The 12,499-nt window shown below is 48.4% G+C and overlaps 1 long non-coding RNA gene across 5 annotated transcripts; it reads left to right on the forward strand.

Annotated features, from left to right (window-relative positions):
* Nucleotides 1–2,099: 2,099 nt before the first annotated feature.
* LOC127920403 (uncharacterized) lies at nt 2,100–6,324 on the forward strand. Of its 5 annotated transcripts, XR_008106162.1 has the most exons (5): nt 2,100–2,825; nt 2,871–2,990; nt 3,036–3,204; nt 3,294–3,529; nt 5,500–6,324. It is a non-coding gene; the product is annotated as an uncharacterized LOC127920403 (long non-coding RNA). The 5 variants fall into 5 exon arrangements; XR_008106161.1 differs by lacking the exon at nt 2,871–2,990 and having other exon boundaries at nt 2,100–2,855; XR_008106159.1 differs by having other exon boundaries at nt 2,871–3,204.
* Nucleotides 6,325–12,499: the final 6,175 nt, after the last annotated feature.

The following is a 12,499-nucleotide window of genomic DNA, read 5'->3' on the forward strand; positions in this document are numbered from 1 at the left end:
TCTCATTTACACATCTTGACACCTCTTCATACAAATCATGCCCCGTAGTTGTGCCATGCATAGGACGTAAAGCCAAAAACTCCTCTGTCACGCTTAGGCTGGAGTCCACTCCGCGGATGAAAATTGACAACTGGGCAATGTCAGAAATGTCGGTGCTCTCATCCACAGCCAAGGAATATGCAATGAAATCTTTTCCCTTTTCACAAGCTGCTCTTTTAGATTGATGGACAACTGGTCTACTCTCGGCAATGGTGTTTCTGCTCAGACTCACATTTAAAAAGAGTTGCCTTTTTTCTGGGCAAACCGTCACAAACTTTAATCATGCAGTTTTTGATGAAATCCCCTCCGTAAATGGCCGGGCTGATTTAGCGATCTCTTCTGCCAAAATAAAACTGGCCTTGACAGCAGCCTGGCCTTGTGATTTGGCTTTTTTGAACAGAGCCTGTCGAGATTTGAGGCCTCGTTTTAATTCCTCTGCCTTTTGTAGCCTTTGTTCCATGTCCATATTCTTGTTTTTGTCCGCGTGTTTCGTTTCATAATGTCGTCTCAGATTATACTCTTTCAGTACCGCCACACTTTCTCCACACAGAAGACACACAGGTTTTCCAGCTACCTCCGTGAACAAATACTCCGACTCCCACCTTGTTTGAAACCCCCGGTTCTCAGTGTCCACCTTCCGTTTTGCCATTTTTGATGGGTATCTGAAAGTTAATTTTACTGTGATGCTGACAACTGCTGTGCCAATAAATATTGAAATGAAGCAGCCTACTGCTCGGTGCGTCACCGTTGCATTGTGGGAAATGTAGTATTGGTGCGTGTAAAAGATCTGCGGGCTGCCGGCTTGCTGCGGTCTGCGGGCCGGTTCTAATAATAAATCAAGATCATCCCAGGGGCCGTAAAAAACCTTCCCGCGGGCCTTGACTCTGACATATGTGGTGTAGAGAATAGCCTAGCCTAGTCGTGTAGAGAATAGCCTAGCCTAGTCGTGTAGAGCCTAGCCTAGCCTAGTCGTGTAGAGAATAGCCTAGCCTAGTCGTGTAGAGAATAGCCTAGCCTAGTCGTGTAGAGAATAGCCTAGCCTAGTCGTGTAGAGAATAGCCTAGCCTAGTCGTGTAGAGAATAGCCTAGTCATGTAGAATAGCCTAGTCGTGTAGAGAATAGCCTAGCCTAGTCGTGTAGAGAATAGCCTAGCCTAGTCGTGTAGAGAATAGCCTAGTCATGGATGACACCAACGTCGCCTGGAAACAGAGGTATCGTCGGGCCAGTCTTGCGAGCACGGGGCAACCTACTTCTCATTTTTGCCCCATATGAAATGACAGCAGGCCACCAGTAGCCTTTATTCATGACCCTTTCAGATATAATGGGATGTGGCCCCTAGAAAGCGTCTCGGCTGTGGCATGCCTGTCTGTTATGCTACTGATGTTTACACTTAACTAGGCAAGTCAGTTAAAAACAAATTCTTATTTACAATGACGGCCTGCCAGGGAACAGTGAGTTAACTGCCTTGTTCAGGGGCAGAACAACAGATTTTTACCTTGTCATGTCGGGGATTCGATCCAGCAACCTTTCGGTTACTGGCCCAACGCTCTAACCACTAGGCTACCCTGCCTCTAACCGCTAGGCTACCCTGCCTCTAACCGCTAGGCTACCCTGCCTCTAACCGCTAGGCTACCCTGCCTCTAACCGCTAGGCTACCCTGCCTCTAACCGCTAGGCTACCCTGCCTCTAACCGCTAGGCTACCCTGCCTCTAACCGCTAGGCTACCCTGCCTCTAACCGCTAGGCTACCCTGCCTCTAACCGCTAGGCTACCCTGCCTCTAACCGCTAGGCTACCCTGCCTCTAACCGCTAGGCTACCCTGCCTCTAACCGCTAGGCTACCCTGCCTCTAACCGCTAGGCTACCCTGCCTCTAACCCCTGCCTCTAACCTTCTCTGGAGATATGAACGGGCATTTTACTGGTCTGCCTCTAGGCTACCCCCGCCCTAACCGCTAGGCTACCCTGCCTCTAACCACTCTTCTCTGGAGAATGAAGGCATTTTACTGGTCTGTAAAGGAAAGACATTCTTCTGCATTGTAAATTGACGTGGAATTGAATGATTTTTTTTTTTGTACGGAAAACCGAGAAAATAATGTTTTTAAGCGTGAAGCAAAATTGTTAATTTGCCACATCCCTAGTGTGTAACACAAGGTCAAGCCAGATAACATGTTCAATGTACCTGCTGTGACACCAGCAGGTATTTCACCTTTCCTCTAGAAAGACAGGTTCCCACATCATCCTAGGCCTCATGCAAACTAGTCTAGCATCACGACACACCTGTCCTTTGTCTTTACGAGCTTGTCTAACTGGTTCTACTGGTTCCCCAAAGACAACTAGCAAAATGGTCAACTTTCAAAACCAATCTCGTGTGCATGTGTGTGTGCGTTCGTGTGTGTAAGAGAGAAGGCTCTGAAAACAGAAGTGACATTAACCCAGATTATTTTCATCTGTCAATCTTCTGTAATTGATTGTAGCTCAATTTCATGTTGGTTGGACAGAACCTGCGGTGATTGACAGGTGCAGTAAATTGTGACCCGGAGGGTTTGTGTACTTGTTGTGTATAACTAGTTTGACTCGTACAACCTGTGCTGCCTGCTTTGTCACTTTCAAATGTCACTCCTCTCTCTTTAGAGGGAGGTAGCGACTAGCTAGGTAGCGTGTTGTGTTCCAGGCTAGAGGGAGGTAGCTACTAGCTAGGTAGCGTGTTGTGTTCCAGGCTAGAGGGAGGTAGCTACTAGCTAGGTAGCGTGTTGTGTTCCAGGCTAGAGGGAGGTAGCTACTAGCTAGGTAGCGTGTTGTGTTCCAGGCTAGAGGGAGGTAGCTACAAGCTAGGTAGCGTGTTGTGTTCCAGGCTAGAGGGAGGTAGCTACTAGCTAGGTAGCGTGTTGTGTTCCAGGCTAGAGGGAGGTAGCTACTAGCTAGGTAGCGTGTTGTGTTCCAGGCTAGAGGGAGGTAGCTACTAGCTGGGTAGCGTGTTGTGTTCCAGGCTAGAGGGAGGTAGCTACTAGCTAGGTAGCGTGTTGTGTTCCAGGCTAGAGGGAGGTAGCTACTAGCTAGGTAGCGTGTTGTGTTCCAGGCTAGAGGGAGGTAGCTACTAGCTAGGTAGCGTGTTGTGTTCCAGGCTAGAGGGAGGTAGCTACTAGCTAGGTAGCGTGTTGTGTTCCAGGTTAGAGGGAGGTAGCTACTAGCTGGGTAGCGTGTTGTGTTCCAGGCTAGAGGAGGTAGCTACTAGCTGGGTAGCGTGTTGTGTTCCAGGCTAGAGGGAGGTAGCTACTAGCTAGGTAGCGTGTTGTGTTCCAGGCTAGAGGGAGGTAGCTACTAGCTGGGTAGCGTGTTGTGTTCCAGGCTAGAGGGAGGTAGCTACTAGCTAGGTAGCGTGTTGTGTTCCAGGCTAGAGGGAGGTAGCTACTAGCTAGGTAGCGTGTTGTGTTCCAGGCTAGAGGGAGGTAGCTACTAGCTAGGTAGCGTGTTGTGTTCCAGGCTAGAGGGAGGTAGCTACTAGCTAGGTAATCAAATCAAATCAAATCAAATTTATTTATATAGCCCTTCGTACATCAGCTGATATCTCAAAGTGCTGTACAGAAACCCAGCCTAAAACCCCAAACAGCAAACAATGCAGGTGTAAAAGCACGGTGGCTCAGGCTCCAAAACTCCCATCAGAAAGGCCAAAACCTAGGAAGAAACAGTGAGGAACCGGGCTATGTGGCTGAACACGGAGAATCCTCCTGGCTGTCCGGGAGAGATTATAACAGAACATGACCAAGATGTTCAAATGTTCATAAATGACCAGCATGGTCAAATAATAATAAGGCAGAACAGTTGAAACTGGAGCAGCAGCACAGTCAGGTGGACTGGGGACAGCAAGGAGCCTTCATGTCAGGTAGTCCTGGGGCTTTTGTCCAGGGCTCATTGTCAGTTGAAACTGGAGCAGGAGCATGGCCAGGTGGACTGGGGACAGCAAGGAGTCCTCATGTCAGGTAGTCCTGGGACATGGTCCTAGGGCTCAGGTCCTCTGAGAGCTTGAGAAAGTTTAAAGAGTCAGTAAAAGTTTTTAGAAATTATTTTTATTTTTCACACAGGACACCGAATAGGACAGGAACAGTACCCAGATATAACAGGTTCACCCTAGCCCCCCGACTTGACATAAACTACTGCAGCATAAATACTGGAGGCTGAGACAGGAGGGGTCAGAGACACTGTGGCCCCATCCGAGCCACACTCACCTGACAGGGCCAAACAGGAAGGATATAACCCCACCCACCTTTGCCAAAGCACATCTCCCCACACCACTAGAGGGATATCTTCAACCACCAACTTACCATCCTGAGACAAGGCCAGTATAGCCCACAAAGATCTCCTTCCAGCCATCACCACCTGAGGGGGGCTCTGTCAGACAGGCCTCTCCACAACAGTGAATCAACCCACCCAGGTGACGTCTCCCCCAGGGACGGCACAGAGAGCCCCTGTCAGCCAGTGACTCAGCCCCCGTTCCAGGGTTAGAGGCAGAGAATCCCAGTGGAAAGCTGGGAACCGGCCAGGCAGAGACAGCAAGGGCGGTTCGTCTGCTCCAGAGCCTTTCCGTTCACCTTCCCACTCCTGGGCCAGACTACACTCAATCATCCATGACCCACTGAAGAGATGAGTCTTCAGTAAAGTTTATCTGTGATGAGACCGAGTTTGCAGTCTCTGACATGGGTAGGCTGACCGTTCCATAAAAATGGAGCTCTATATCATTTTGGGAGAAAGCCCTGCCTCCAGCTGTTTGGAATAGAAATTCATAGGGACAATTAGGAGGCCTGCGTCTTGTGACCGTAGCGTACGTGTAGGTGTGTACGGCAGGACCAAATCAGAGAGGAAAAACAGTGGTAGATGGAGAAAGCCCATGTAATGCTTTGTAGGTTAGCAGTAAAATTGAAATCAGCCCTTGTGTGAATTGACAGGAAGCCAGTGTAGGGAAGAGGCTAGCGCTGGAGTAATATGATCAACTTTTTTTGGTTCTAGTCAGGATTCTAGCAGCCGTATTTCAGGAACTAACTGAAGTTTATTTAGTGCTTTATCCGGGTAGCCGGAAAATAGAGCATTGCAGTAGTCTAACCTAGAAGTGACAAAAGCATGGATTAATTTTTCTGCATCATTTTTGGAACAGAAAGTTTCTGATTTTTGCAATGTTACGTAGATGGAAAAAGCTGTCAGGGAACAGTGAGTGATATGTTCTTCAAAAGAGAGATCAGGGTCCAGAGTAATATCAGGGAACAGTTTTATTTGAGACGACTGTACAACCATTAAGATTAATTGTCAGATTCAACAGAAGATCTCTTTGTTTCTTGGGACCTAGAACAAGCTAGCGTGTTGTGTTCCAGGCTAGAGGGAGGTAGCTACTAGCTAGGTAGCATGTTGTGTTCCAGGCTAGAGGGAGGTAGCTACTAGCTGGGTAGCGTGTTGTGTTCCAGGCTAGAGGGAGGTAGCTACTAGCTAGGTAGCGTGTTGTGTTCCAGGCTAGAGGGAGGTAGCTACTAGCTGGGTAGCGTGTTGTGTTCCAGGCTAGAGGGAGGTAGCTACTAGCTAGGTAGCTGTTAGATATGTGTCGTGGATATATGACGCTCACTCTCTCCGCTCACTGCAGGTTCTACATGTTTACATGCAGTGTCCTGTCAGTGCTTTCACACCATTATAAACCAGGCTTTAATGTATCCAGAACGGTCACAGCGTCACACCAACTGCTAGGCTAAACTCCATGATCTCAACCTATTGTTCAGTCACACATCCCCTCTTCAACACACACTGACCCCCCGAGCCTTAAAACTCCTCCATTCACCATCAATTCTCCTCTCAAAAGCTCCTTGCTCTTTGTCGCTCACAAAAGAGAGAGAAATCAATTCTCAATGACATTTCTTCTTCCTTCTTTCAGCCCTGCTCCATTTCTCTCTCCATCAGGCAACGTAATTGATTTGTCTATTCCTCTGATACAGAAACAGTGAAGCCTGTCTCTGGCTGAACACGGAGAATCCACTCCATCAACTCCTTGGGAGGTCTCTTTCTTTTCTTATTATGGAGTCTATTTCTGTGTTCCGAATGGCACCCTATTCCCTATCTAGTGCACTCCTTTTGACCAGAGCCCTTTGGTAATGGAGTGCACTACTTTTGACCGGAGCCCTTTGGTAATGTAGTGCACTACTTTTGACCAGAGCCCATTGTAGTGTAGCATGGTATACCGGTACCATGGTAATATCAGCCTACCAAAACGTCATATGATAGTACCACATTTTTCATCCCTACCGATCTAAAGAACCTGCTGGAGCTTGTTATGAAATGTTTATAAAGTCAGTTGTCTTTTTAAATTATTATTTTTATTTTTTATTCTGTAAAAAAAAATTAAGCAACAGCCATTAGTCTCTTGTATGGGCAGGTTCAATAATTTCCACTTGACTTTCATGCACATATCAGGTGTGGGAGCTGCAGTCTGTCAGCTGCGTCTCCTTCCAGCCATCACTCACCTGCTTCTCTCTGTCAGCTGCGTCTCCTTCCAGCCATCACTCACCTGCTTCTCTCTGTCAGCTGCGTCTCCTTCCAGCCATCACTCACCTGCTTCTCTCTGTCAGCTGCGTCTCCTTCCAGCCATCACTCACCTGCTTCTCTCTGTCAGCTGCTTCTCCTTCCAGCCATCACTCACCTGCTTCTCTCTGTCAGCTGCGTCTCCTTCCAGCCCATCACTTGCTTGGATATCTTTTCATCCTCAGCTCACCAGCTTCTCTCTGTAGCTCGTCTCCTTCCAGCCATCACTCACCTGCTTCTCTCTGTCAGCTGCTTCTCCTTCCAGCCATCACTCACCTGCTTCTCTCTGTCAGCTGCGTCTCCTTCCAGCCATCACTCACCTGCTTCAGGGAACAGTGAGTAGCTGTGTTGTCAGCTGTGTGAATATCAGGGCTGTGTAAATATCAGGGAACAGTAGCTGTGTGAATATCAGGGAACAGTCTATGTAGCTGTTGAATATCAGGGAACAGTCAGCTGCTTGAATATCAGGGAACAGTGTGTCTCCTGAATATCAGCCATCAACACCTGCTTCTCTCTGAATATCAGGGAACAGTGAGTCTCCTTGAATATCAGAACAGTGACCTGCTTCTCTGAATATCAGGGAACACTTCCTGTGTATCTATTCCATCAGTTTTATCAGGGAATAGTTTATCTGTGATGGAACAGTGGGTTGGTATCAGGGAACTGATGGGTCTTCTGATGTTACATTTGACTCATTGGTAGCAGAGCAAAGTTCATGCATTGATATCAATTCCATCCCTGTGTATAACCAGGAACAAGGCCAGTCTGATTGGAACAGTGCTAGTTCTCTATCAGGGAACAGCAGTAATGCCAGAGAGGGAAAAAGCTGCTTCAGGGAACAGTGGTTAATATCAAACAGCTGTGTGAATATCAGGGAATCAGGGAACAGTGAGTAGCTGTGTGAATATCAGGGAACAGTGTGAATTAGCTGTGTAATTTCAGGAAAGTGTGTGTCGAACTGTGTGAATATCAGGGAACAGTTTTAAATCAGGGAACGGCCCACTGAATTCAGGAACAGTTGGTTTGAATATCAGGGAACAGTAGCGTTGTTCAGGAACAGTGTGTAGCTGTGTGAATATCAGGGAACAGTGGAATATCAGGGAAGTAGCTGTGTTTCAGGGAACAGTGTGTAATATCATTGGAACAGGAATATCAGGGAACAGTAGCTGTGTGAATATCAGGGAACAGGGTGTGTTAATATCAGGTGTTGAATATCAGGGAACAGTAGCTGTGTGAATATCAGGGAACAGCTGTGTGAATATCAGGGAACAGTAGCTGTGTGAATATCAGGGAACAGTGTAGAATATCAGGCTGTGTGAATATCAGGGAACAGTGAGTAGCTGTGTGAATATCAGGGAACAGTGAGTAGCAGTGTGTGAATATCAGGGAACAGTGAGTAGCTGTGTGAATATCAGGGAACAGTGAGTAGCTGTGTGAATATCAGGGAACAGTGAGTAGCTGTGTGAATATCAGGGAACAGTGAGTAGCTGTGTGAATATCAGGGAACAGTGAGTAGCTGTGTGAATATCAGGGAACAGTGAGTAGCTGTGTGAATATCAGGGAACAGTGAGAATATCAGGGAACAGTGTGAATATCAGGGAACAGTGTGAATATCAGGGAACAGTGTGAATATCAGGGAACAGTGTGAATATCAGGGAACAGTGTGAATATCAGGGAACAGTGTGAATATCAGGGAACAGTGTGAATATCAGGGAACAGTGTGAATATCAGGGAACAGTGAATATCAGGGAACAGTGTGAATATCAGGGAACAGTGTGTAGCTGTGTGAATATCAGGGAACAGTGAGTAGCTGTGTGAATATCAGGGAACAGTGAGTAGCTGTGTGAATATCAGGGAACAGTGAGTAGCTGTGTGAATATCAGGGAACAGTGAGTAGCTGTGTGAATATCAGGGAACAGTGAGTAGCTGTGTGAATATCAGGGAACAGTGAGTAGCTGTGTGAATATCAGGGAACAGTGAGTAGCTGTGTGAATATCAGGGAACAGTGAGTAGCTGTGTGAATATCAGGGAACAGTGAGTAGCTGTGTGAATATCAGGGAACAGTGAGTAGCTGTGAACAGTGTGTAGCTGTGAATATCAGGGAACAGTGCTGTGTGAATATAGAACTGTGTGAATATCAGGGAACAGTGTGAATATCAGGGAACAGTGTGTAGCTGTGTGAATATCAGGGAACAGTGTGAATATCAAGTAGCTGTGTGAATATCAGGGAACAGTGTGAATAGCTGTGTGAATATCAGGGAACAGTGTGTAGCTGTGTGAATATCAGGGAACAGATTGTGTGTAGCTCATGCCCTAACATTTATTAAACAGGAACAAGTGTCGGGGGACGAACAGAACTCTAGGCCACTCTGAACACCTGGGTCAGTGGTATCTAGTTCAGGGGAGCTGGGTTCCTTGGGTCAGTGTGGGATTTGTCCCAAATTGCACCCTATTCCCTTTATAATGCACTATGGGCCCATAGGGCTCTGATCTAAACTAGTGCACTGAATAGGGAATAGGTTGCCAGGCATGGTGTCCTCTCCAGTTATGACCTGCCCTCCCTTCTCTCCACTCACCCCCTCTCTCCCAAACAAGGCCTATTCTGCTATTGGATAGAATAGCCAAGCTAATACAGAGATGATGCCTGCGGTTTCTCTATCATGGGTTTAAACTGGGAAAGATTTGGCTCTGATGAAACTCAATGTCGCCCTGTGGTGGAGGCTGAAGATGTCTATTGACAGCTGGAACAGTGATGCATTAGATTGATACTTTAGTGGTTCCAGATCCAACTCCCTCATTATACTGAGAGTTGATTGGTTCCAGATCTAACTCTTTCTGTATACTGAGAGTTGAGTGTGTGTGTGTGTGTGCGCCAAATGAGCACATCTCTTCTGGAGCATAGCACAGTGGGATGTAGCTAGTTCTGCAGCCTGTAAAGCCAGCCCTGCAGCCTGTAAAGCCAGCCCTGCAGCCTGTAAAGCCAGCCCTGCAGCCTGTAAAGCCAGCCCTGCAGCCTGTAAAGCCAGCCCTGCAGCCTGTAAAGCCAGGCCTGCAGCCTGTAAAGCCAGGCCTGCAGCCTGTAAAGCCAGGCCTGCAGCCTGTAAAGCCAGGCCTGCAGCCTGTAAAGCCAGCCCTGCAGCCTGTAAAGCCAGCCCTGCAGCCTGTAAAGCCAGCCCTGCAGCCTGTAAAGCCAGCCCTGCAGCCTGTAAAGCCAGCCCTGCAGCCAGTAAAGCCAGCCCTACAGCCAGTAAAGCCAGCCCTGCAGCCAGTAAAGCCAGCCCTGCAGCCAGTAAAGCCAGCCCTGCAGTCAGTAAAGCCAGCCCTGCAGCCAGTAAAGCCAGCCCTGCAGCCAGTAAAGCCAGCCCAAACAGCCAGTAAAGCCAGCCCTACAGCCAGTAAAGCCAGCCCACAGCCAGTAAAGCCAGCCCTACAGCCTAAGCCAGCCCAAACAGCCAGAAAAGCCAGCCCTGCAGCCAGTAAAGCCAGCCCCAGCCAGTCCAGCCAGCCCTGCAGTCAGTAAAGCCAGCCCTGCAGCCAGTAAAGCCAGCCCTACAGCCAGTAAAGCCAGCCCTACAGCCAGTAAAGCCAGCCCTACAGCCAGTAAAGCCAGCCCTACAGCCAGTAAAGCCAGCCCTACAGCCAGCCAGCCCTACAGCCAGTAAAGCCAGCCCTACAGCCAGTAAAGCCAGCCCTACAGCCAGTAAAGCCAGCCCTACAGCCAGTAAAGCCAGCCAGTAAAGCCAGCCCTACAGCCAGTAAAGCCAGCCCTACAGTCAGTAAAGCCGGCCCTAGCCAGCCCTACAGTAAAGCCAGCCCCCAGCCAGCCCTACAGCCAGTAAAGCCAGCCCTACAGCCAGCCCTACAGTCAGCCCTACAGCCAGCCCTACAGCCAGCACTACAGCCAGTAAAGTCAGCCCTACAGCCAGCCCTACAGCCAGTAAAGTCAGCCCTACAGCCAGCCCTACAGCCAGTAAAGCCAGCCCTACAGCCAGTAAAGCCAGCCCTACAGCCAGCCAGCCCTACAGCCAGTAAAGCCAGCCCTACAGTCAGTAAAGCCAGCCCTACAGCCAGCCCTACAGCCAGCCCAGCCAGCCCCCTACAGCCAGCCCTACAGTCAGTAAAGCCAGCCCTACAGCCAGCCCTACAGTAAAGCCAGCCCTACAGTCAGTAAAGTCAGCCCTACAGCCAGCCCTACAGTCAGTAAAGTCAGCCCTACAGCCAGCCCTACAGTCAGTAAAGTCAGCCCTACAGCCAGCCCTACAGCCAGTAAAGTCAGCCCTACAGCCAGCCCTAAAGTCAGCCCTACAGCCAGCCCTACAGTCAGTAAAGTCAGCCCTACAGCCAGCCCTACAGTCAGTAAAGTCAGCCCTACAGCCAGCCCTACAGTCAGCCAGCCCTACAGCCAGCCCTACAGCCAGTACAGCCAGCCCTACAGCCAGCCCTACAGTCAGTAAAGTCAGCCCTACAGCCAGCCAGCCCTACAGTCAGTAAAGTCAGCCCTACAGCCAGCCCTACAGTCAGTAAAGCCAGCCCTACAGTCAGTAAAGCCAGCCCTACAGCCAGCCCTACAGCCAGCCCTACAGTCAGTAAAGTCAGCCCTACAGCCAGCCCTACAGCCAGTAAAGTCAGCCCTACAGCCAGCCCTACAGCCAGCCCTACAGCCAGTAAAGTCAGCCCTACAGCCAGCCCTACAGCCAGTAAAGTCAGCCCTACAGCCACAGCCAGCCCTACAGCCAGTAAAGTCAGCCCTACAGCCAGGCCTACAGCCAGTAAAGTCAGCCCTACAGCTGCTGTGACTGTACTGATGTGTTTCAGGACACAGCACAACTCATCTCGTTAGCTAGAGCCTCCATGGTCCCACAGCTGATGATGCAGAGGACATTTAACACATTATGTGTGTGTGTGTGTGTGTGTGTGTGTGTGTGTGTGTGTGTGTGTGTGTGTGTGTGTGTGTGTGTGTGTGTGTGTGGAATGACTGGGTAGACCCACTCAGTCCTGACAGATTTGCATATTCTTCTCTTTTGTCTGTAAGAAACGGAGGTGTTATCCACCAGGGACATTCTCCACACTCTGCTTCCTGTTTCCTCCTGTATGTCTCAGTGTCGCCAAGCTCAACCTGATGCATTTTGTAATATGCCCTGTCTACAAAATATTGGTCTTGAAAACACTGTTCTTTCCAATAGAAATATTGACCCAATATTGTATCTGTGTTAGATGTGCTGTGCTGGAAGTTTTTAGAAGTTAACAAGCGTGATATGTAGTCTATTTCATGGTGTGTATTTTCTCATTCTGGGGAATTGGTGCGAAAGGGTCTCGATTGGCCGGTTAATTCTGTATGCAGCTCATCAGACTGGAGACACGCACACACACACACACACACACACACACACACACACACAATCTGTTCCTATCAAGCTTCACTGGAACAAAGTGACTTGTCTCGGTGCCTGTTAGATGGTTTTCCTGCCAGTTCCCGTCTGTTCTGGGGGCATCCCAAATGGTCTGGACCACACAGGCCTCGACCATACGGTCATTTATATACAACATGCATTTAAATCAACTCTGATTTCAGCCTTCCTATGTGTCCTTGTCACATTTCTACATGGGGGAGAAAATTGCCCATCTTTCTCACTAACCACGTTTCCATTCACAGTTTTGATGTGAGTTAAGTCATACCCTATTAAAAAACATATCCCAACATCTGTGATGAAAGCAGGACATTTCGGGACATTTAAAACATATCCCAACAGCTGTGAAGAAAGCAGGTCTTTTCTGGAAAATAATTTATAATAAAACATGTAAATGCCAACAGATAATATGTTCAACATGGTGGGATGTTTTTGTGACAGTAATATTAATTATGAGAGAAAATGAGGTAGAAACACCTTTATGGGTCAATATTGACATAA

The sequence above is a fragment of the Oncorhynchus keta genome, unplaced genomic scaffold (genome assembly GCF_023373465.1).
Source record: "Oncorhynchus keta strain PuntledgeMale-10-30-2019 unplaced genomic scaffold, Oket_V2 Un_contig_19391_pilon_pilon, whole genome shotgun sequence".
Taxonomy (NCBI): domain Eukaryota; kingdom Metazoa; phylum Chordata; class Actinopteri; order Salmoniformes; family Salmonidae; genus Oncorhynchus; species Oncorhynchus keta.